Raw genomic sequence first — 24,464 nt, forward strand, 5'->3', positions numbered from 1 at the left:
TTTTTCATTGTGTGTGTGTGTGTGTGTAAAAAGGACACGAAATCAGAAGCCCTCTAGAGATTCTTCAAGGGTGTGTGTATGTGTGTGTGTTTGTGTAAAAAGGACACAAATTCAGAAGCCCTTCAGAGATTCTGCAAGGGTGTGTGTGTGTGTGTGAGTGTGTGTGTGTAATAAGGACACAAAGTCAGAAGCCCTCCATAGATTCTGCAAGTGAGTGTGTGTATGTGTGTGTTTGTGTGAAAACGACACGAAGTCATAAAACGTCTGGAGATTCTGCAAGGGTGTGTGTGTGTGTGTGTGTGTGTGTCAAAAGGACAGGATGTCAAAAGCCCTCTAGAGGTTCTGTAAGGGTGAGTGTGTTGTGTTAAAAGGACACGAAGTCAGATGCCGTCTAGGTTTTCTGAAAAGGTATGAGTGTGAGAGTGAGGGAGTGTGTGTGTGTGTGTAATAAGGACACGAAATCTGAAGCAATCCAGAGATTGTACAAGTGTATGTGTGTTTGTGTGTGTGTGTGTGTGTGTGTTTAAAAAAGGACACGAAGTCAGAAGGACTGCAGAGATTTTGTAAGAGAGTGAGTTTGGGTTGCGAGTGTGTGTGTGTTTGTGTGTAATAAGGACACAAAATCAGAAGCCCTCTAGAGATTCTTCAAGGGTGTGTGTATGTGTGTGTGTTTGTGTAAAAAAAGACACAAAGTCAGAAGCCCTTCAGAGATTCTGCAAGGGTGTATGTGTGTGTGTGCGTGTGTGTGTGTGTGTGTGTGTGTAAAGAGGACACAAAGTCAGAAGCCCTCCAGAGATTCTGCAAGTGTGTGTGTGTGTGTGTTTGTGTGAAAACGACACGAAGTCATAAAACGTCTGGAGATTCTGCAAGGGTGTGTGTGTGTGTGTATGTGTGTGTGTGTCAAAAGGACAGGATGTCAAAAGCCCTCTAGAGATTCTGCAAGGGTGAGTGTGTTGTGTTAAAAGGACACGAAGTCAAAAGCCGTCTAGGTTTTCTGAAAAGGTATGAGTGTGAGAGTGAGGGAGTGTGTGTGTGTGTGTGTAATAAGGACACGAAATCTGAAGCAATCCAGAGATTGTACAAGTGTATGTGTGTTTGTGTGTGTGTGTGTGTGTGTTTAAAAAAGGACACGAAGTCAGAAGGACTGCAGAGATTTTGTAAGAGAGTGTGTTTGGGTTGCGAGTGTGTTTGTGTGTAATAAGGACACAAAATCAGAAGCCCTCTAGAGATTCTTCAAGGGTGTGTGTATGTATGTGTGTTTGTGTAAAAAGGACACAAAGTCAGAAGCCCTTCAGAGATTCTGCAAGGATGTATGTGTGTTTGTGTGTGTGTGTGTGTGTGTGTGTAAAAAGGACACAAAGTCAGAAGCCCTCCAGAGATTCTGCAAGGGTGTATGTGTGTGTGTGCGTGTGTGTGTGTGTGTGTGTGTGTGTAAAAATCCCACGAAGTCAGAAGCCCACTATTGATTCTGCAAGGGTGTGTGCGTGTGCGTTGTGTTTGTAATAAGTACACCAAGTTAGAAGCCCTCCAGAGATTCTGCAAGAGTGTGTGTGTGTGTGTGTTTGTGTGAAATCGACACGAAGTCATAAAACATCTGGAGATTCTGCAAGGTTGTGTGTGAGTGTGTATGTGTGTGTGTGTCAAAAGGACAGGATGTCAAAAGCCCTCTAGAGATTCTGCAAGGGTGAGTGTGCTGTATTAAAAGGACACGAACTCAGAAGCTGTCTAGGTTTTCTGAAAAGGTATGTGTGTGAGAGTGAGGGAGGGTGTGTGTGTGTGTAATAAGGACACGAAATCTGAAGCAATCCAGAGATTCTACAAGTGTATGTGTGTTTGTGTTTAAAAAAGGACTCAAAGTCCGAAGGCATCCAGACATTTTGTACGAAAATGAGTTTTTCGTTGTGTGTGTGTGTGTGTGTGTGGGTGTGTGTAAAAAGTACACGAAATCAGAAGCCCTCTAGAAATTCTTCAAGGGTGTGTGTATGTGTGTGTGTTTGTGTAAAAAGGACACAAAGTCAGAAGCCCTTCAGAGATTCTGCAAGGGTGTATGTGTGTGTGTGCGTGTGTGTGTGTGTGTGTGTGTGTGTAAAGAGGACACAAATTCAGAAGCCCTCCAGAGATTCTGCAAGTGTGTGTGTGTGTGTGTTTGTGTGAAAACGACACGAAGTCATAAAACGTCTGGAGATTCTGCAAGGGTGTGTGTGTGTGTGTCAAAAGGACAGGATGTCAAAAGCCCTCTAGAGATTCTGCAAGGGTGAGTGTGTTGTGTTAAAAGGACACGAAGTCAGAAGCCGTCTAGGTTTTCTGAAAAGGTATGAGTGTGAGAGTGAGGGAGTGTGTGTGTGTGTAAGAAGGACACGAAATCTGAAGCAATCCAGAGATTCTACAAGTGTATGTGTGTTTGTGTTTAAAAAAGGACACGAAGTCAGAAGTCATCCAGAGATTTTGTAAGAAAATGAGTTTTTCCTTGTGTGTGTGTGTGTGTAAAAAGGACAAGAAATCAGAAGCCCTCTAGAGATTCTTCAAGGGTGTGTGTATGTGTGTGTGTGTTTGTGTAAAAAAGGACACAAAGTCAGAAGCCCTCCAGATATTCTGCAAGGGTGTGTGTGTGTGTGTGTGTGTGTCAAAAGTATAGGATGTCAAAAGCCCTCTAGAGATTCTGCAAGGGTGAGTGTGTTGTGTTAAACGGACAGGAAGTCAGAAGCCCTCTAGGTTTTCTGAAAAGGTATGAGTGTGAGAGTGAGGGAGTGTGTGTGTGTGTGTGTGTGTGTAAGAAGGACACGAAATCTGAAGCAATTCAGAGATTCTACAAGTGTATATGTGTTTGTGTGTGTGTGTGTTCAAAAATGGACACGAAGTCAGAAGGACAGCAGAGATTTTGTAAGAGAATGAGTTTGGGTTGTGATTGTGTGTGTGTGTGTATTAAGGACACGAAATCAGAAGCCCTCTAGGGATTCTTCAAGGGTGTGTGTATGTATGTGTGATTGTGTAAAAAGGACACAAAGTCAGAAGCCCTTCAGAGATTCTGCAAGGGTGTATGTGTGTGTGTGTGTGTGTAAAAAGGACACAAAGTCAGAAGCCCTCCAGAGATTCTGCAAGGGTGTATGTGTGTGTGTGCGTGTGTGTGTGTGTGTGTGTGTAAAAATCACACGAAGTCAGAAGCCCACTATTGATTCTGCAAGGGTGTGTGCGTGTGCGTTGTGTTTGTAATAAGGACACCAAGTTAGAAGACCTCCAGAGATTCTGCACGAGTGTGTGTGTGTGTGTGTGAAAACGACACGAATCATAAATCGTCTGGAGATTCTGCAAGGGTGTGTATGTGTGTATGTGTGTGTGTGTCAAAAGGACAGTATGTCAAAAGCCCTCTAGGTATTCTGCAAGTGTGAGTGTGTTGTGTTAAAAGGACACGAAGAAAGAAGCCCTCTAGGTTTTCTGGAAAGGTATGAGTGTGAGAGTGAGGGAGTGTGTGTGTGTGTGTGTCTGTGTGTAATAAGGACACGAAATCAGAAGCCCTCTAGAGATTCTTCAAGGGTGTGTGTATGTGTGTGTGTTTGTGTAAAAAGGACACAAAATTAGAAGCCTTTCAGAGATTCTGCAAGGGTGTATATGTGTGTGTGTGTGTTTGTGTGAAAACGACACGAAGTCATAAAACGTCTGGAGATTCTGCAAGTGTGTGTGTGTGTGTGTGTATGTGTGTGTGTGTCAAAAGGACAGGATGTCAAAAGCCCTCTAGAGATTCTGCAAGGGTGAGTGTGTTGTGGTAAAAGGACACGAAGTCAGAAGCCCTCTAGGTTTTCTGAAAATGTATGAGTGTGAGAGTGAGGGAGTGTGTGTGTGTGTGTAATAAGGACACAAAATCTGAAGCAATCCAGAGATTCTACAAGTGTATGTGTGTTTATGTTTAAAAAAGGACACGAAGTCAGAAGTCATCCAGAGATTTTGTAAGAAAATGAGTTTTTCGTTGTGTGTGTGTGTGTGTAAAAAGGACACGAAATCAGAAGCCCTCTAGAGATTCTTCAATGGTGTGTGTATGTGTGTGTGTTTGTGTAAAAAGGACACAAAGTCAGAAGCCCTTCAGAGATTCTGCAAGGGTGTACGTGTGTGTGTGTGTGTGTGTGTGTGTGTAAAAAGGACACAAAGTCAGAAGCCCTCCAGAGATTCTGCAAGAGTATGTGTGTGTGTGTGTGTGTGTGTGTTTGTGTGAAAAAGACACGAAGTCATAAAACGTCTGGAGATTCTGCAAGGGTGTGTGTGTGTTTGTGTGTGTGTCAAAAGGACAGGATGTCAAAAGCCCTCTAGTGATTCTGCAAGGGTGAATGTGTTGTGTTAAAAGGACACGAAGTCAGAAGCCCTCAAGGTTTTCTGAAAAGGTATGAGTGTTAGAGTGAGGGAGTGTGTGTGTATGTTTGTGTGTAAGAAGGACACGAAATCTGAAGCAATCCAGAGATTCTACAAGTGTATGTGTGTTTGTGTGTGTGTGTGTGTGTGTTTAAAAAAGGACACGAAGTCAGAAGGACTGCAGAGATTTTGTAAGAGAGTGAGTTTGGGTTGTGAGGGTGTGTGTGTGTGTGTGTGTGTGTGTAATAAGGACACGAAATCAGAAGCCCTCTAGTGATTCTTCAAGGGTGTGTGTATGTATGTGTGTTTGTGTAAAAAGGACACAAAGTCAGAAGCCCAACAGAGATTCTGCAAGGATGTATGTGTGTTTGTGTGTGTGTGTGTGTAAAAAGGACACAAAGTCAGAAGCCCTCCAGAGATTCTGCAAGGGTGTATGTGTGTGCGTGCGTGTGTGTGTGTGTTTGTGTGTGTAAAAATCACACGAAGTCAGAAGCCCACTATTGATTCTGCAAGGTGTGTGCGTGTGCGTTGTGTTTGTAATAAGTACACCAAGTTAGAAGCCCTCCAGAGATTCTGCAAGAGTGTGTGTGTGTGTGTGTGTGTGTGTGTGTGTGAAAACGACACGAATAATAAAACGTCTGGAGATTCTGCAAGGGTGTGTGTATGTGTGTGTGTCTCAAAAGGTCAGTATGTCAGAAGCCCTCTAGGTATTCTGCAAGTGTGAGTGTGTTGGGTTAAAAGGACACGAAGAAAGAAGCCCTCTAGGTTTTCTGGAAAGGTATGAGAGTGAGGGAGTGTGTGTGTGTGTGTGTGTGTGTGTGTAATAAGGACACGAAACCAGAAGCCCTCTAGAGATTCTTCAAGGGTGTGTGTATGTGTGTGTGTATGTGTAAAAAGGACACAAAATCAGAAGCCCTTCAGAGATTCTGCAAGGGTGTATGTGTGTGTGTGTGTGTTTGTGTGAAAACGACACGAAGTCATAAAACGTCTGGAGATTCTGCATATGTGTGTGTGTGTGTATGTGTGTGTGTGTCAAAAGGACAGGATGTCAAAAGCCCTCTAGAGATTCTGCAAGGGTGAGTGTGTTGTGTTAAAAGGACACGAAGTCAGAAGCCGTCTAGGTTTTCTGAAAAGGTATGAGTGTGAGAGTGAGGGAGTGTGTGTGTGTGTGTAATAAGGACACAAAATCTGAAGCAATCCAGAGATTCTACAAGTGTATGTGTGTTTGTGTTTAAAAAAGGACACGAAGTCAGAAGTCATCCAGAGATTTTGTAAGAAAATGAGTTTTTCGTTGTGTGTGTGTGTGTGTGTGTGTAAAAAGGACACGAAATCAGAAGGCCTCTAGAGATTCTTCAAGGGTGTATGTATGTGTGTGTATTTGTGTAAAAAGGACACAAAATCAGAAGCCCTTCAGAGATTCTGTAAGGGTGTGTGTGTGTGTGTGTGTGTGTGTGTGTGTGTGTAAAAAGGACACAAAGTCAGAAGCCCTCCAGAGATTCTGCAAGAGTGTGTGTGTGTGTGTTTGTGTGAAAACGACACGAAGTCATAAAACGTCTGGAGATTCTGCAAGGGTGTGTGTATGTGTGTGTGTATGTGTGTCAAAAGGACAGGATGTCAAAAGCCCTCTAGAGATTCTGCAAGGGTGACTGCGTTGTTTTAAAAGGAGACGAAGTCAGAAGCCGTCTAGGTTTTCTGAAAAGGTATGAGGATGAGAGTGAGGGAGTGAGTGTGTGTGTAATAAGGGTACGACATCTGAACCAATTCAGAGATTCTACAAGTGTATGTGTGTTTGTGTTTAAAAAAGGACACGAAGTCAGAAGTCATCCAGAGATTTTGTAAGAAAATGAGTTTTTCATTGTGTGTGTGTGTGTGTGTAAAAAGGACACGAAATCAGAAGCCCTCTAGAGATTCTTCAAGGGTGTGTGTATGTGTGTGTGTTTGTGTAAAAAGGACACAAATTCAGAAGCCCTTCAGAGATTCTGCAAGGGTGTGTGTGTGTGTGTGAGTGTGTGTGTGTAATAAGGACACAAAGTCAGAAGCCCTCCATAGATTCTGCAAGTGAGTGTGTGTATGTGTGTGTTTGTGTGAAAACGACACGAAGTCATAAAACGTCTGGAGATTCTGCAAGGGTGTGTGTGTGTGTGTGTGTGTGTGTCAAAAGGACAGGATGTCAAAAGCCCTCTAGAGGTTCTGTAAGGGTGAGTGTGTTGTGTTAAAAGGACACGAAGTCAGATGCCGTCTAGGTTTTCTGAAAAGGTATGAGTGTGAGAGTGAGGGAGTGTGTGTGTGTGTGTAATAAGGACACGAAATCTGAAGCAATCCAGAGATTGTACAAGTGTATGTGTGTGTGTGTGTGTGTGTGTGTGTTTAAAAAAGGACACGAAGTCAGAAGGACTGCAGAGATTTTGTAAGAGAGTGAGTTTGGGTTGCGAGTGTGTGTGTGTTTGTGTGTAATAAGGACACAAAATCAGAAGCCCTCTAGAGATTCTTCAAGGGTGTGTGTATGTGTGTGTGTTTGTGTAAAAAAAGACACAAAGTCAGAAGCCCTTCAGAGATTCTGCAAGGGTGTATGTGTGTGTGTGCGTGTGTGTGTGTGTGTGTGTGTAAAGAGGACACAAAGTCAGAAGCCCTCCAGAGATTCTGCAAGTGTGTGTGTGTGTGTGTTTGTGTGAAAACGACACGAAGTCATAAAACGTCTGGAGATTCTGCAAGGGTGTGTGTGTGTGTGTATGTGTGTGTGTGTCAAAAGGACAGGATGTCAAAAGCCCTCTAGAGATTCTGCAAGGGTGAGTGTGTTGTGTTAAAAGGACACGAAGTCAAAAGCCGTCTAGGTTTTCTGAAAAGGTATGAGTGTGAGAGTGAGGGAGTGTGTGTGTGTGTGTAATAAGGACACGAAATCTGAAGCAATCCAGAGATTGTACAAGTGTATGTGTGTTTGTGTGTGTGTGTGTGTGTTTAAAAAAGGACACGAAGTCAGAAGGACTGCAGAGATTTTGTAAGAGAGTGTGTTTGGGTTGCGAGTGTGTGTGTGTTTGTGTGTAATAAGGACACAAAATCAGAAGCCCTCTAGAGATTCTTCAAGGGTGTGTGTATGTATGTGTGTTTGTGTAAAAAGGACACAAAGTCAGAAGCCCTTCAGAGATTCTGCAAGGATGTATGTGTGTTTGTGTGTGTGTGTGTGTGTGTGTGTAAAAAGGACACAAAGTCAAAAGCCCTCTAGAGATTCTGCAAGGGTGAGTGTGCTGTATTAAAAGGACACGAACTCAGAAGCTGTCTAGGTTTTCTGAAAAGGTATGAGTGTGAGAGTGAGGGAGGGTGTGTGTGTGTGTAATAAGGACACGAAATCTGAAGCAATCCAGAGATTCTACAAGTGTATGTGTGTTTGTGTTTAAAAAAGGACTCAAAGTCCGAAGGCATCCAGACATTTTGTACGAAAATGAGTTTTTCGTTGTGTGTGTGTGTGTGTGTGGGTGTGTGTAAAAAGTACACGAAATCAGAAGCCCTCTAGAAATTCTTCAAGGGTGTGTGTATGTGTGTGTGTTTGTGTAAAAAGGACACAAAGTCAGAAGCCCTTCAGAGATTCTGCAAGGGTGTATGTGTGTGTGTGCGTGTGTGTGTGTGTGTGTGTGTGTGTAAAGAGGACACAAATTCAGAAGCCCTCCAGAGATTCTGCAAGTGTGTGTGTGTGTGTGTTTGTGTGAAAACGACACGAAGTCATAAAACGTCTGGAGATTCTGCAAGGGTGTGTGTGTGTGTGTCAAAAGGACAGGATGTCAAAAGCCCTCTAGAGATTCTGCAAGGGTGAGTGTGTTGTGTTAAAAGGACACGAAGTCAGAAGCCGTCTAGGTTTTCTGAAAAGGTATGAGTGTGAGAGTGAGGGAGTGTGTGTGTGTGTAAGAAGGACACGAAATCTGAAGCAATCCAGAGATTCTACAAGTGTATGTGTGTTTGTGTTTAAAAAAGGACACGAAGTCAGAAGTCATCCAGAGATTTTGTAAGAAAATGAGTTTTTCCTTGTGTGTGTGTGTGTGTAAAAAGGACACGAAATCAGAAGCCCTCTAGAGATTCTTCAAGGGTGTGTGTATGTGTGTGTGTGTTTGTGTAAAAAAGGACACAAAGTCAGAAGCCCTCCAGATATTCTGCAAGGGTGTGTGTGTGTGTGTGTGTGTGTGTGTCAAAAGTATAGGATGTCAAAAGCCCTCTAGAGATTCTGCAAGGGTGAGTGTGTTGTGTTAAACGGACAGGAAGTCAGAAGCCCTCTAGGTTTTCTGAAAAGGTATGAGTGTGAGAGTGAGGGAGTGTGTGTGTGTGTGTGTGTGTGTGTAAGAAGGACACGAAATCTGAAGCAATTCAGAGATTCTACAAGTGTATATGTGTTTGTGTGTGTGTGTGTTCAAAAATGGACACGAAGTCAGAAGGACAGCAGAGATTTTGTAAGAGAATGAGTTTGAGTTGTGATTGTGTGTGTGTGTGTATTAAGGACACGAAATCAGAAGCCCTCTAGGGATTCTTCAAGGGTGTGTGTATGTATGTGTGATTGTGTAAAAAGGACACAAAGTCAGAAGCCCTTCAGAGATTCTGCAAGGGTGTATGTGTGTGTGTGTGTGTGTAAAAAGGACACAAAGTCAGAAGCCCTCCAGAGATTCTGCAAGGGTGTATGTGTGTGTGTGCGTGTGTGTGTGTGTGTGTGTGTGTAAAAATCACACGAAGTCAGAAGCCCACTATTGATTCTGCAAGGGTGTGTGCGTGTGCGTTGTGTTTGTAATAAGGACACCAAGTTAGAAGACCTCCAGAGATTCTGCACGAGTGTGTGTGTGTGTGTGTGAAAACGACACGAATCATAAATCGTCTGGAGATTCTGCAAGGGTGTGTATGTGTGTATGTGTGTGTGTGTCAAAAGGACAGTATGTCAAAAGCCCTCTAGGTATTCTGCAAGTGTGAGTGTGTTGTGTTAAAAGGACACGAAGAAAGAAGCCCTCTAGGTTTTCTGGAAAGGTATGAGTGTGAGAGTGAGGGAGTGTGTGTGTGTGTGTGTGTGTGTGTGTGTAATAAGGACACGAAATCAGAAGCCCTCTAGAGATTCTTCAAGGGTGTGTTTATGTGTGTGTGTTTGTGTAAAAAGGACACAAAATTAGAAGCCTTTCAGAGATTCTGCAAGGGTGTATATGTGTGTGTGTGTGTTTGTGTGAAAACGACACGAAGTCATAAAACGTCTGGAGATTCTGCATGTGTGTGTGTGTGTGTGTATGTGTGTGTGTGTCAAAAGGACAGGATGTCAAAAGCCCTCTAGAGATTCTGCAAGGGTGAGTGTGTTGTGGTAAAAGGACACGAAGTCAGAAGCCCTCTAGGTTTTCTGAAAATGTATGAGTGTGAGAGTGAGGGAGTGTGTGTGTGTGTGTAATAAGGACACAAAATCTGAAGCAATCCAGAGATTCTACAAGTGTATGTGTGTTTATGTTTAAAAAAGGACACGAAGTCAGAAGTCATCCAGAGATTTTGTAAGAAAATGAGTTTTTCGTTGCGTGTGTGTGTGTGTAAAAAGGACACGAAATCAGAAGCCCTCTAGAGATTCTTCAATGGTGTGTGTATGTGTGTGTGTTTGTGTAAAAAGGACAAAAAGTCAGAAGCCCTTCAGAGATTCTGCAAGGGTGTACGTGTGTGTGTGTGTGTGTGTGTGTGTAAAAAGGACACAAAGTCAGAAGCCCTCCAGAGATTCTGCAAGAGTATGTGTGTGTGTGTGTGTGTGTGTGTGTTTGTGTGAAAAAGACACGAAGTCATAAAACGTCTGGAGATTCTGCAAGGGTGTGTGTGTGTTTGTGTGTGTGTCAAAAGGACAGGATGTCAAAAGCCCTCTAGTGATTCTGCAAGGGTGAATGTGTTGTGTTAAAAGGACACGAAGTCAGAAGCCTACAAGGTTTTCTGAAAAGGTATGAGTGTTAGAGTGAGGGAGTGTGTGTGTATGTTTGTGTGTAAGAAGGACACGAAATCTGAAGCAATCCAGAGATTCTACAAGTGTATGTGTGTTTGTGTGTGTGTGTGTTTAAAAAAGGACACGAAGTCAGAAGGACTGCAGAGATTTTGTAAGAGAGTGAGTTTGGGTTGTGAGGGTGTGTGTGTGTGTGTGTGTGTGTGTGTGTGTAATAAGGACACGAAATCAGAAGCCCTCTAGAGATTCTTCAAGGGTGTGTGTTTGTATGTGTGTTTGTGTAAAAAGGACACAAAGTCAGAAGCCCAACAGAGATTCTGCAAGGGTGTATGTGTGTGTGTGTGTGTGTTTGTGTGTGTAAAAATCACACGAAGTCAGAAGCCCACTATTGATTCTGCAAGGTGTGTGCGTGTGCGTTGTGTTTGTAATAAGTACACCAAGTTAGAAGCCCTCCAGAGATTCTACAAGTGTATGTGTGTTTGTGTGTGTGTGCGTGTGTCAAAAGGACAGGATGTCAAAAGCCCTCTAGAGATTCTGCAAGGGTGAGTGTGTTGTGTTAAAAGGACACGAAGTCAGAAGCCGTCTAGGTTTTCTGAAAAGGTATGAGTGTGAGAGTGAGGGAGTGTGTGTGTGTGTGTAATAAGGACTCGAAATCTGAACCAATCCAGAGATTCTACAAGTGTATGTATGTTTGTGTTTAAAAAAGGACACGAAGTCAGAAGTCATCCAGAGATTTTGTAAGAAAATGAGTTTTTCGTTGTGTGTGTGTGTGTGTGTGTGTGTGTGTGTAAAAACGACACGAAATCAGAAGCCCTCTAGAGATTCTTCAAGGGTGTGTGTATGTGTGTGTGTTTGTGTAAAAAGGACACAAAGTCAGAAGCCCTTCAGAGATTCTGCAAGGGTGTGTGTGTGTGTGTGTGTGTGTTTGTGTGTGTGTGTGTGTGAAAACGACACGAATCATAAAACGTCTGGAGATTCTGCAAGGGTGTGTGTATGTGTGTGTGTCTCAAAAGGTCAGTATGTCAGAAGCCCTCTAGGTATTCTGCAAGTGTGAGTGTGTTGGGTTAAAAGGACACGAAGAAAGAAGCCCTCTAGGTTTTCTGGAGAGGTATGAGTGTGAGAGTGAGGGAGTGTGTGTGTGTGTGTGTGTGTGTGTAATAAGGACACGAAATCAGAAGCCCTCTAGAGATTCTTCAAGGGTGTGTGTATGTGTGTGTGTATGTGTAAAAAGGACACAAAATCAGAAGCCCTTCAGAGATTCTGCAAGGGTGTATGTGTGTGTGTGTGTGTGTTTGTGTGAAAACGACACGAAGTCATAAAACGTCTGGAGATTCTGCATATGTGTGTGTGTGTGTATGTGTGTGTGTGTCAAAAGGACAGGATGTCAAAAGCCCTCTAGAGACTCTGCAAGGGTGAGTGTGTTGTGTTAAAAGGACACGAAGTCAGAAGCCGTCTAGGTTTTCTGAAAAGGTATGAGTGTGAGAGTGAGGGAGTGTGTGTGTGTGTGTGTGTGTGTGTAATAAGGACACAAAATCTGAAGCAATCCAGAGATTCTACAAGTGTATGTGTGTTTGTGTTTAAAAAAGGACACGAAGTTAGAAATCATCCAGAGATTTTGTAAGAAAATGAGTTTTTCGTTGTGTGTGTGTGTGTGTGTGTAAAAAGGACACGAAATCAGAAGCCCTCTAGAGATTCTTCAAAGGTGTGTGTATGTGTGTGTGTTTGTGTAAAAAGGACACAAAATCAGAAGCCCTTCAGAGATTCTGTAAGGGTGTGTGTGTGTGTGTAAAAAGGACACAAAGTCAGAAGCCCTCCAGAGATTCTGCAAGAGTGTGTGTGTGTGTGTTTGTGTGAAAACGACACGAAGTCATAAAACGTCTGGAGATTCTGCAAGGGTGTGTGTGTGTGTGTGTATGTGTATGTGTGTGTGTGTCAAAAGGACAGGATGTCAAAAGCCCTCTAGAGATTCTGCAAGGGTGAGTGTGTTGTGTTAAAAGGACACGAAGTCAGAAGCCGTCTAGGTTTTCTGAAAAGGTATCAGTGTGAGAGTGAGGGAGTGTGTGTGTGTGTGTAATAAGGACACAAAATCTGAAGCAATCCAGAGATTCTACAAGTGTATGTGTGTTTGTGTTTAAAAAAGGACACGAAGTCAGAAGTCATCCAGAAATTTTGTAAGAAAATGAGTTTTTCGTTGTGTGTGTGTGTGTGTAAAAAGGACACGAAATCAGAAGCACTCTAGAGATTCTTCAATGGTGTGTGTATGTGTGTGTGTTTGTGTAAAAAGGACACAAAGTCAGAAGCCCTTCAGAGATTCTGCAAGGGTGTACGTGTGTGTGTGTGTGTGTGTGTGTGTAAAAAGGACACAAAGTCAGAAGCCCTCCAGAGATTCTGCAAGAGTATGTGTGTGTGTGTGTGTGTGTTTGTGTGTGTGTGTTTGTGTGAAAAAGACACGAAGTCATAAAACGCCTGGAGATTCTGCAAGGGTGTGTGTGTGTGTGTGTGTGTGTCAAAAGGACAGGATGTCAAAAGCCCTCTAGTGATTCTGCAAGGGTGAGTGTGTTGTGTTAAAAGGACACGAAGTCAGAAGCCCTCAAGGTTTTCTGAAAAGGTATGAGTGTTAGAGTGAGGGAGTGTGTGTGTATGTTTGTGTGTAAGAAGGACACGAAATCTGAAGCAATCCAGAGATTCTACAAGTGTATGTGTGTGTGTGTGTGTGTGTGTGTGTGTTTAAAAAAGGACACGAAGTCAGAAGGACTGCAGAGATTTTGTAAGAGAGGGAGTTTGGGTTGTGAGGGTGTGTGTGTGTGTGTGTGTGTGTGTGTTTGTGTAATAAGGACACGAAATCAGAAGCCCTCTAGTGATTCTTCAAGGGTGTGTGTATGTATGTGTGTTTGTGTAAAAAGGACACAAAGTCAGAAGCCCAACAGAGATTCTGCAAGGATGTATGTGTGTTTGTGTGTGTGTGTGTGTAAAAAGGACACAAAGTCAGAAGCCCTCCAGAGATTCTACAAGGGTGTATGTGTGTGTGTGCGTGTGTGTGTTTGTGTGTGTAAAAATCACACGAAGTCAGAAGCCCACTATTGATTCTGCAAGGTGTGTGCGTGTGCGTTGTGTTTGTAATAAGTACACCAAGTTAGAAGCCCTCCAGAGATTCTGCAAGAGTGTGTGTGTGTGTGTGTGTGTGTGTGTGTGTGTGAAAACGACACGAATCATAAAACGTCTGGAGATTCTGCAAGGGTGTGTGTATGTGTGTGTGTCTCAAAAGGTCAGTATGTCAGAAGCCCTCTAGGTATTCTGCAAGTGTGAGTGTGTTGGGTTAAAAGGTCACGAAGAAAGAAGCCCTCTAGGTTTTCTGGAAAGGTATGAGAGTGAGGGAGTGTGTGTGTGTGTGTGTGTGTGTGTGTGTGTGTGTAATAAGGACACGAAATCAGAAGCCCTCTAGAGATTCTTCAAGGGTGTGTGTATGTGTGTGTGTATGTGTAAAAAGGACACAAAATCAGAAGTTCTTCAGAGATTCTGCAAGGGTGTATGTGTGTGTGTGTGTGTTTGTGTGAAAACGACACGAAGTCATAAAACGTCTGGAGATTCTGCAAGGGTGTGTGTGTGTGTATGTGTGTGTGTGTGTCAAAAGGACAGGATTTCAAAAGCCCTCTAGAGATTCTGCAAGTGTGAGTGTGTTGTGTTAAAAGGACACGAAGTCAGAAGCCGTCTAGGTTTTCTGAAAAGGTATGAGTGTGAGAGTGAGGGAGTGTGTGTGTGTAATAAGGACACAAAATCTGAAGCAATCCAGAGATTCTACAAGTGTATGTGTTTTTGTGTTTAAAAAAGGACACGAAGTTAGAAGTCGTCCAGAGATTTTGTAAGAAAATGAGTTTTTCGTTGTGTGTGTGTGTGTGTGTGTAAAAAGGACACGAAATCAGAAGCCCTCTAGAGATTCTTCAATGGTGTGTGTATGTGTGTGTGTTTGTGTAAAAAGGACACAAAATCAGAAGCCCTTCAGAGATTCTGTAAGGGTGTGTGTGTGTGTGTGTGTGTGTGTGTGTAAAAAGGACACAAAGTCAGAAGCCCTCCAGAGATTCTGCAAGAGTGTGTGTGTGTGTGTTTGTGTGAAAACGACACGAAGTCATAAAACGTCTGGAGATTCTGCAAGGGTGTGTGTGTGTGTGTGTGTGTATGTGTGTCAAAAGGACAGGATGTCAAAAGCCCTCTAGAGATTCTGCAATGGTGAGTGTGTTGTGTTAAAAGGACACGAAGTCAGAAGCCGTCTAGGTTTTCTGAAAAGGTTTGAGTGTGAGAGTGAGGGAGTGTGTGTGTGTGTGTAATAAGGACACAAAATCTGAAGCAATCCAGAGATTCTACAAGTGTATGTGTGTTTGTGTTTAAAAAAGGACACGAAGTCAGAAGTCATCCAGAGATTTTGTAAGAAAATGAGTTTTCCCTTGTGTGTGTGTGTGTGTGTGTGTAAAAAGTATACGAAATCAGAAGCCCTCTAGAGATTCTTCAATGGTGTGTGTATGTGTGTGTATTTGTGTAAAAAGGACACAAAGTCAGAAGCCATTCAGAGATTCTGCAAGGGTGTATGTGTGTGTGTGTGTGTGTAAAAAGGACACAAAGTTAGAAGCCCTCCAGAGATTCTGCAAGAGTGTGTGTGTGTGTGTGTTTGTGTGAAAACGACACGAAGTCATAAAACGTCTGGGGATTCTGCAAGGGTGTGTGTGTGTGTGTTTGTGTGTGTGTGTCAAAAGGATAGGATGTCAAAAGCCCTCTAGTGATTCTGCAAGGGTGAGTGTGTTGTGTTAAAAGGACACGAAGTCAGAAGCCCTCAAGGTTTTCTGAAAAGGTATGAGTGTGAGAGTGAGGGAGTGTGTGTGTGTGTGTGTGTGTGTGTGTGTAATAAGGACACGAAATCTGAAGCAATCCAGAGATTCTACAAGTGTATGTGTGTTTGTGTGTGTGTGTGTGTGTGTGTTTAAAAAAGGACACGAAGTCAGAAGGCCTGCAGAGATTTTGTAAGAGAGTGAGTTTGGGTTGTGAGGGTGTGTGTGTGTGTGTGTGTGTGTAATAAGGACACGAAATCAGAAGCCCTCTAGAGATTCTTCAAGGGTGTGTGTATGTATGTGTGTTTGTGTAAAAAGGACACAAAGTCAGAAGCCCTTCAGAGATTCTGCAAGGATGTATGTGTGTTTGTGTGTGTGTGTGTGCTTAAAAAGGACACAAAGTCAGAAGCCCTCCAGAGATTCTGCAAGGGTGTATGTGTGTGTGTGCGTGTGTGTGTGTGTGTGTGTAAAAATCACACGAAGTCAGAAGCCCAGTATTGATTCTGCAAGGGTGTGTGCGTGTGCGTTGTGTTTGTAATAAGTACACCAAGTTAGAAGCCCTCCAGAGATTCTGCAAGAGTGTGTGTGTGTGTGTGTGTGTGTGAAAACGACACGAATCATAAAGCATCTGGAGATTCTGCAAGGGTGTGTGTATGTGTGTATGTGTGTGTGTGTCAAAAAGACAGTATGTCAGAAGCCCTCTAGATATTCTGCAAGTGTGAGTGTGTTGTGTTAAAAGGACACGAAGTCAGAAGTCCTCTAGTTTTTCGGGAAAGTATGAGTGTGATTGTGAGGGAGTGTGTGTGTGTGTGTGTGTGTAATAAGGACACGAAATCAGAAGCCCTCTAGAGATTCTTCAAGGGTGTGTGTATGTGTGTGTGTTTGTGTAAAAATGACACAAAATCAGAAGCCCTTCAGAGATTCTGAAAGGGTTTGTGTGTGTTTGTGTGTGTGTGTGTGTGTGTGTAAAAAGGACACAAAGTCAGAAGCCCTCCAGAGATTCTGCAAGAGTGTGTGTGTGTGTTTGTGTGAAAACGACACGAAGTCATAAAACCTCTTGAGATTCTGCAAGGGTGTGTGTGTGTGTGTGAGTGTGTGAGTGTGTAAAAAGGACACAAAGAAAGATGCCATCCAGAGTTTCTGCAAGTGTGTGTGTGTATGTGTGTGTTTTTGTGAAAACGACACGAAGTCATAAAACGTCTGGAGATTCTGCAAGGGTGTGTGTGTGTGTTTGTGTGTGTGTGTGTCAAAAGGACAGGATGTCAAGAGCCCTCTAAAGATTCAGTAAGGGTGAGTGTGTTGTGTTAAAAGGACACGAAGTCAGAAGCCGTCTAGTTTTTCTGAAAAGTTATGAGTGTGAGAGTGAGGGAGTGTTTATGCTTGTGTGTAATAAGGACACGAAATCTGAAGCAATCCAGAGATTCTGCAAGGGTTATGTGTGTTTGTGTTTAAAAAAGGACACGAAGTCAGAAGTCATCCAGACATTTTGTAAGAAAATGGGTTTTTCATTGCGTGTGTGTGTGTGTGTGTAAAAAGGACACGAAATCAGAAGCCCTCTAGAGATTCTTCAAGGATGTGTGTATGTGTGTGTGTTTGTTTAAAAAGGACAGAACGTCAGAAGCCCTTCAGAGAATCTGCAAGGGTGTATGTGTGTGTGTGTGTGTGTGTGTAAAAATGACACAAAGTCAGAAGCACTCCAGAGATTCTGCAAGAGTGTGTGTGTGTGTATGTTTGTGTGAAAACGACACGAAGTCATAAAACGTCTGGAGATTCTGCAAGGGTGTGTGTGTGTGTGTGTGTGTGTGTGTCTAAAGGTCAGGATGTCAAAAGCCCTCTAGAGATTCTGCAAGGGTGAGTGTTTTGTGTTAAAAGGACACGAAGTCAGAAGCCCTCTAGGTTTTCTGAAAAGGTATGAGTGTGAGAGTGAGGGAGTGTGTGTGTGTGTGTAATAAGGACACGAAATCTGAAGCAATCCAGAGATTCTACAAGTGTATGTGTGTTTGTGTTTAAAAAAGGACACGAAGTCAGAAGTCATCAAGAGATTTTGTGAGAAAATGAGTTTTTCGTTGTGTGTGTGTGTGTGTGTGTGTGTAAAAAGGACATGAAATGAGAAGCCCTCTAGAGATTCGTCAAGGGTGTGTGTATGTGTGTGTGTTTGTGTAAAAAGAAAGGTAGTCAGAAGAACCTCTAGGGTTTCTGCAAAGTTCTGTGTGTGTGTGTGTGTATAAAAATGACAAGAAGTCAGAAACCTCCAGAGATTCTGCAAAGGTATGTGTGTGTTTGTAGGTAAAAAGACCACGAATTTAGAAGCCCTCCAGCAATTCTCCAAGGGTGTGCTTGTGTGTGGGTGTGTATGTAAAAATGACACGAACGAGAAGCCCACCAGAGATTCTTCAATGGTATCAGTGTGAGTGTGTATGTGTAAAAAGGACACGAAGTCAGAAGCCCTCTAGAGATTTTATAAGGGTATGAATTTGAGTGTTTGTGTTTGTTTGTGTGTGTAAAGACACGAATTCAAGCGATACAGAGATTCTTTAGGGGTGTGTATGTGTGAGTGTGTAAAAAGGACAAGAAGTCATAAGCCCTATAGAGATTCTTCAACGGTGTGTGCGGGTGAGAGATTTTAAAAAGAACAAGGTCAGAAGTTCTCTAGAGGTTCTGCGAGGGTGTGTGTGTGTATGCCAGAGTGTTAAAAAGGACACGAAATCAGAAGTCCTATAGAGATTCTGCAAAGTTGTGTGTATGTGTGTGTGCGTGTGTAAAAATGACATGAATTCAAACCCACTCCAAAGGTGCTAAATGGGTGTGATTGTGTGTGTGTGTATGGAAAAAGGACACGAATCAGAAGACATCCAGAACTTCTGCAAGGATATGTGTGTGAATGTGTGTGTGTGTGTGTAAAAAGGACACGAAGTCAGAAGCCCTCTAGAGATTCTGAAAGTATATGAATATGAGAGTGTGTGTGTGTGTGTGTTTGTGTGTGTAAAAAGAAAACAAAATCAGAAGCCTCTAGTTATTCTGCAACGGTGTGTACATGTGTGTTTTTGTGTGTAAAGACAAGAATTCAAGTGATACAGATATTCTTTAGGGGTGTGTATGTGTGAGTGTGTAAAAAGGACAAGAAGTCATAAGCCCTCTAGAGATTCTTCAACGGTGTTTGCGGGTGAGAGATTTTAAAAAGAACAAAGGTCAGAAGTTCTCCAGAGGTTCTGCCAGGGTGTGTGCGTATGCTTGTTTGTCTAAAAAGGACACAAAATCAGAAGTACTCCAGAGGTTCTGCAAGGGTGTGTTTATGTGTGTGTGCGTGTGTAAAAATGACATGAATTCAAATCCACTCCAATGATTCTGCATGGGGGTGATTGTGGTTGCGTGTGTGTGTCTGTGTAAAAAGTACACGAAGTCAGAATCCCTGCAGATATTATGCAAGAATATGTGTGTGTAAAAAAACACTACGTCAGAAGCCCTCCAGTGATTCTGCAAGAGTGTGAGTGTGTGGTGTGTGTGTTAAAAGGACACGACGTCAGAATCCCTCCAGAGATTTTGCAATGGTGTGAATGTATGTGTATATGTAAAAAGGACTTGAAATCGGAAGCCCTGAAGAGATTCACCAAGGGTGTGAGTGTTTGTCTCTGTGTGTGTGTGTGTGTGTGTGTGTGTGTGTGTGTAAAAAGGACACGAAATTAGAAGCCCTCCAGATGTTCTGCAAAGGTGTGTGTGTTTGGGTGTAAAAAATACACATCAGAATTCCTCCAGAGATTCTGCAATGGTGTGAATGTATGTTTATATGTAAAAAGGACTTGAAATCGGGAATCCCTGTAGAGATTCGGCAAGGGTGTGAGCGAGTGTGTCTGTGTGTGTAAAAAGGACATGAATTCAGAAGCCCTCCAGAGATTCGGCAACGTTGAGTGTAAGTGTGCGTGTGTGAGTGTGTGTGTGTAAAAATGAGACAAAGTAAGAAGTCCTGCAGAGAACCTGCAAGGGTATGAGTGTGTGAGTGTCTCAGAAGGACACGAACAGAAGACCCTCCAGAGATTCTGCAAGGGTGTGTGTATGTGTGTGTGCGTGTGTAAAAAGGACATGAATTCAAACTCAATCCAAAGATTCTGCATGGGTGTGATTGTGTGTGTGTGTGTGTGTGTTATTGGGAAAAGGACACGAATCAGAAGACATCCAGAGCTTCTGCAAGTGTATGTGTGTGAATGTGAGTGTGTGTGTGTGTGTAAAAAGAACACTACGTCAGAAGCCCTCCAGGGTTTCTGCAAGAGTGTGAGTGTGTGGTGTGTATGTTAAAAGGACAGGACTTCAGAAGCCTTCCAGAGATTCTGCAAAGGTGTGTGTATGTGTGTGTGCATGTATAAAAAGGAAATGAATTCAAACCCAGTCCAAACATTCTTCATGGCTGTGATTGTGTGTCTGTGTTTGTGTGTGTGGAAAAAGGATACGTTTCAGAAGACATGCAGAGTTTCTGCAAGGGTATGTGTGTGAATGTGATTGTGTATGTGTGTGTGTGTGTGTGTAAAAAGGACAGGAAGTCAGAAACACTCCAGATGTTCTGCAAGGGTGTGTGTGTGTGTTGGGTGGGTGTAAAAAGTACATGACATCAGAATCCCTCCGGAGATTCTGCAATGGGTGTGAATGTATGTGTATATGTAAAAAGGACTTGAAATCAGAAGCCCTGTAGAGATTTGGCAAGGGTGTGAGTGTTTGTGTGTGTGTGTGTGTGTGTGTGTAAAAAGGACATGGATTCAAAAGCTCACCAGAGATTCGGCAAGGTTATGAGTGTGAGTGTGCGAGTGTGTGTGTGTAAAAATGAGACGAAGTCAGAAGTCCTGCAGAGAAACTACAAGGTTATGAGTGTGTTAGTGTCTAAGAAGTACACGAACAGAAGTCCTCCAGAGATTCTGCAAGGGTGTGTGTATGTGTGTGTGCGTGTGTAAAAAGTACATGAATTCAAACCCACTCCAAAGATTCTACATGAGTTTTTTTGTGTGTGTGTTTGTGTCTGGGTGTGTGTGGGAAAAGGACACGAATCAGAAGACATCCAGAGCTTCTGCAAGGGTATGTGTGTGAATGTGAGTGTGTGTGTGTGTGTGTGTGTGTTTGTGTCAAAAGAACACGAAGTCAGAAGCCCTCCAGAGATTCTGCAAGAGTGTGAATGTGTGTTAAAAGGACAGGACGTCAGAAGCCTTCCAGAGTTTCTGCAAGGGTATGTGTGTGAATGTGAGTGTGTATGTGTGTGTGTGTGTGTGTAAAAAGGACAGGAAGTCAGAAACACTCCAGATGTTCTGCAAGGGTGTGTGTGTGTGTTGGGTGGGTGTAAAAAGTACATGACATCAGAATCCCTCCGGAGATTCTGCAATGGGTGTGAATGTATGTGTATATGTAAAAAGAACTTGAAATCAGAAGCCCTGTAGAGATTTGGCAAGGGTGTGAGTGTTTGTGTGTGTGTGTGTGTGTGTGTGTAAAAAGGACATGGATTCAAAAGCTCACCAGAGATTCGGCAAGGTTATGAGTGTGAGTGTGCGAGTGTGTGTGTGTAAAAATGAGACGAAGTCAGAAGTCCTGCAGAGAAACTACAAGGTTATGAGTGTGTTAGTGTCTAAGAAGTACACGAACAGAAGTCCTCCAGAGATTCTGCAAGGGTGTGTGTATGTGTGTGTGCGTGTGTAAAAAGTACATGAATTCAAACCCACTCCAAAGATTCTACATGAGTTTTTTTGTGTGTGTGTTTGTGTCTGGGTGTGTGTGGGAAAAGGACACGAATCAGAAGACATCCAGAGCTTCTGCAAGGGTATGTGTGTGAATGTGAGTGTGTGTGTGTGTGTGTGTTTGTGTCAAAAGAACACGAAGTCAGAAGCCCTCCAGAGATTCTGCAAGAGTGTGAGTGTGTGTTAAAAGGACAGGACGTCAGAAGCCTTCCAGAGATTCTGCAAGGGTGTGTGTATGTGTGTGTGAGTGTGTTAAAAGGACATGAATTCAAACCCACTCCAAAGATTCTGCATGGGTGTGATTTTGTGTGTGTGTGTGTTTGTGTGTATGTGTGCAGAAAAGGACACGAATCAGAAGACATCCAGAGCTTCTGCAAGGGTATGTGTGTGAATGTGAGTGTGTGTGTGTGTGTGTAAAAAGGACACGAAGTCAGAAGCCCTGCATATATTATGCAAGGATGTGTGTTTGTAAAAAGAACACTACGTCAGAAGCACTCCAGAGATTCTGCAAGAGAGTGTGTGGTGTGTGTGTTAAAAGACACGACATCAGAAGCCTTCCGGAGATTGTGCAAGGGTGCGTGTATGTGTGTTAAAAGACTGGAAGTCAGAAGCCCTCTAGGGTTTCTGCAAATACCTTAGGGTGTGTGTGTGTGTGTGTGTATAAAAATTACAAGAAGTCAGAAATGTCCAGAGATTCTGCAAAGTTGTGTGTGTGTGTGTGTAGGTAAAATGGACACGACGTTAGAAGCTCTCCAGAGATCATCCAAGGGTGTGCTTGTGTGTGGGTCTGTATGTAAAAATGACCCGAACGAGAAGCCCACCAGAGATTCTTCAATGGTATCAGTATGAGTGTGTATGTGTAAAAAGGACACGAAGTCAGAAGCCCTCTAGAGATTCTGTAAGGGTATGAATTTGAGTGTTTTTGAGTGTGTGTGTGTGTGTGTGTGTAAAGACACGAATTCAAGCGATACAGAGATTCTTTAGGGGTGTGTATGTGTGAGTGTGTAAAAAGGACAAGAAGTCATAAGCCCTCTAGAGATTCTTCAAAGGTGTGTGCCGGTGAGAGATTTTAAAAAGAACAAAGTTCAGAAGTTCTCCACAGGTTCTTTAAGGGTGTGTGTGTGTGTATGCCAGTATGATAAAAAGTACACGAAAGCAGAAGTCCTCCAGAGATTCTGCAAGGGTGTGTGTATGTGTGTGTGCGTGTGAAAAGAAGGACATGAATTCAAACCCACTCCAAAGATGCTACATGGGTGTGATTGTGTATGTGTGTGTGTGTGTGTGTGTGTGTCGAAAAAGGACACGAATCAGAAGATATCAGAGCTTCTGCAAGGGTATGTGTGTGAATGTGAGTGTGTGTGTGTGTGTGTAAAAAGAAAACGAAATCAGAAGTCCTCTAGTTATCCTGCAAGGGTGTGCGTGTGTGTGTGTGTGTGTAAAGACACGAATTATAGCGATACAGAGATTCTTTAGGGGTGTGTATGTGTGAGTGTGTAAAAAGTACAAGAAGTCATAAACCCTCTAGAGATTCTTCAACGGTGTGTGCGGGTGAGAGATTAAAAAATGTACAAAGGTCAGAAGTTCTCAATAGGTTCTGCCAGGTGTGTGTGTATGCCTGTGTGTCTAAAAAAATATGAAATCAGAAGTCCTTCAGAGATTCTGCAAGGGTGTGGGTGTGTGTAAAAAGGACATGACATCAGAATCCGCCAGAGTTTCTGCAATGGTGTGAATGTATGTGTATATGTAAAAAGGACTTGAAATCAGATGCCCGGTAGAGATTAGGCAAGGGTGTGTGTGTGTGTGTGTGTGTGTGTGTGTGTGTGTGTGTGTAAAAAGGACACGAAGTCAGAAGACCTCCAGATGTTCTGCAAGGGTTTGTGTGTGTGTGTGTGTGTAAAAAGTACACGACACCAGAATCCCTCCAGAGATTCTGCAATGGTGTGAATGTATGTGTATATGTAAAAAGGACTTGAAAACAGAAGCCCTGTAGAGATTCAACAATGGTGTGAGTGTTTGTGTGTGTGTGTTGTGTCTGTGTGTGTGTAAAAAGGACACGAAGTCAGAAGCCCTCCAGATGTTTTGCACAGGTGTGTGTGTTTGCGTGTAAAAAGTACACAACATCAGAATTCCTCCAGAGATTCTGCAATGGTGTGAATGTATGTGTATATGTAAAAAGGACTTGAAATCAGAATCCCTGTAGAGATTCGGCAAGGGTGTGTGCGTGTGTGTCTGTGTGTGTAAAAGGGACATGAATATAGAAGCATTCCAGAAATTCGGCAAAGTTGAGTGTGAGTGTGGGTGTGTGAGTGTGTGTGTGTGTGTGTAAAAATGAGACGAAGTCAGAAGTCCTGCAGAGAACCTGCAAGGGTATGAGTGTGTGAGTGTCTCAGAAGGACATGAACAGAAGACCCTCCAGAGATTCTCCAAGGGTGTGTGTATGTGTGTGTGCGTGTGTAAAAAGGACATGAATTCAAACCCACTCCAAAGATTCTACATGGGTGTGATTTTGTGTGTGTGTGTGTGTCTGTGTGTGTGTGGGTAAAGGACCCGAATCAGAAGACATCCAGAGCTTCTGCAAGGGTATGTGTGTGAATGTGAGTGTTTGTGTGTGTGTGTCAAAAAAACACGAAGTCAGAAGCCCCCCAGAGATTCTGCAAGAATGTGAGTGTGTGGTGTGTGTGTTAAAAGGACACGACGTCAGATGCCTTCCAGAGATTCTGCAAGGGTGTGTTTATGTGTGTGTGCGTGTGTTAAAAGGACATGAATTCAAACCCACTCCAAAGATTCTGCATGGGTGTAATTTTGTGTGTGTGTATGTGTGCAGAAAAAGGAAACGAATCAGAAGACATCCAGAGCTTCTGCAAGGGTATGTGTGTGAATGTGAGTGTTTGTGTGTGTGTGTCAAAAGAACACGAAGTCAGAAGCCCTCCAGAGATTCTGCAAGTTTGTGAGTGTGTGGTGTGTGTGTTAATAGGACAGGAATTCAGAAGCCTTCCAGAGATTCTGCAAGAGTGCGTGTATGTGTGTGTGCGTGTGTTAAAAGGACATGACTTAAAACCCACTCCAAAGATTCTGCATGGGTGTGATTGTGTGTGTGTGTGTATCTGTGCAGAAAAAGACACGAATCAAAAGACATCCAGAGCTTCTGCAAGGGTATGTGTGTGAATGTGTGTTTGTGTGTGTGTAAAAAGGACACGAAGTCAGAAGCCCTGCATATATTATGCAAGGATGTGTGTCTGTAAAAAGAACACTACGTCAGAAGCACTCCAGAGATTCTGCAAGAGTGTGAGTGTGTGGTGTGTGTGTTAAAAGACACGACATCAGAAGCCTTCCAGAGATTGTGCAAGGGTACGTGTATGTGTGTAAAAAGACAGGAAGTCAGAAGCCCTCTAGGGTTTCTGCAAATATCTTAGTGTGTGTGTGTGTGTGTTTGTGTGTATAAAAATTACAAGAAGAGAGAAATGTCCAGAGATTCTGCAAAGGTGTGTGTGTATGTGTAGGTAAATAGGACACGACGTTAGAAGGCCTCCAGAGATCATCCAAGGGTGTGCTTGTGTGTGGGTGTGTATGTAAAAATGACCCGAACGAGAAGCCCACCAGAGATTCTTCAATGGTATCAGTGTGAGTGTGTATGTGTAAAAAGGACACGAAGTCAGAAGCCCTCTAGAGATTCTG

Source organism: Tenrec ecaudatus, chromosome 2 (genome assembly GCF_050624435.1).
Source record: "Tenrec ecaudatus isolate mTenEca1 chromosome 2, mTenEca1.hap1, whole genome shotgun sequence".
Taxonomy (NCBI): Eukaryota; Metazoa; Chordata; class Mammalia; order Afrosoricida; family Tenrecidae; genus Tenrec; species Tenrec ecaudatus.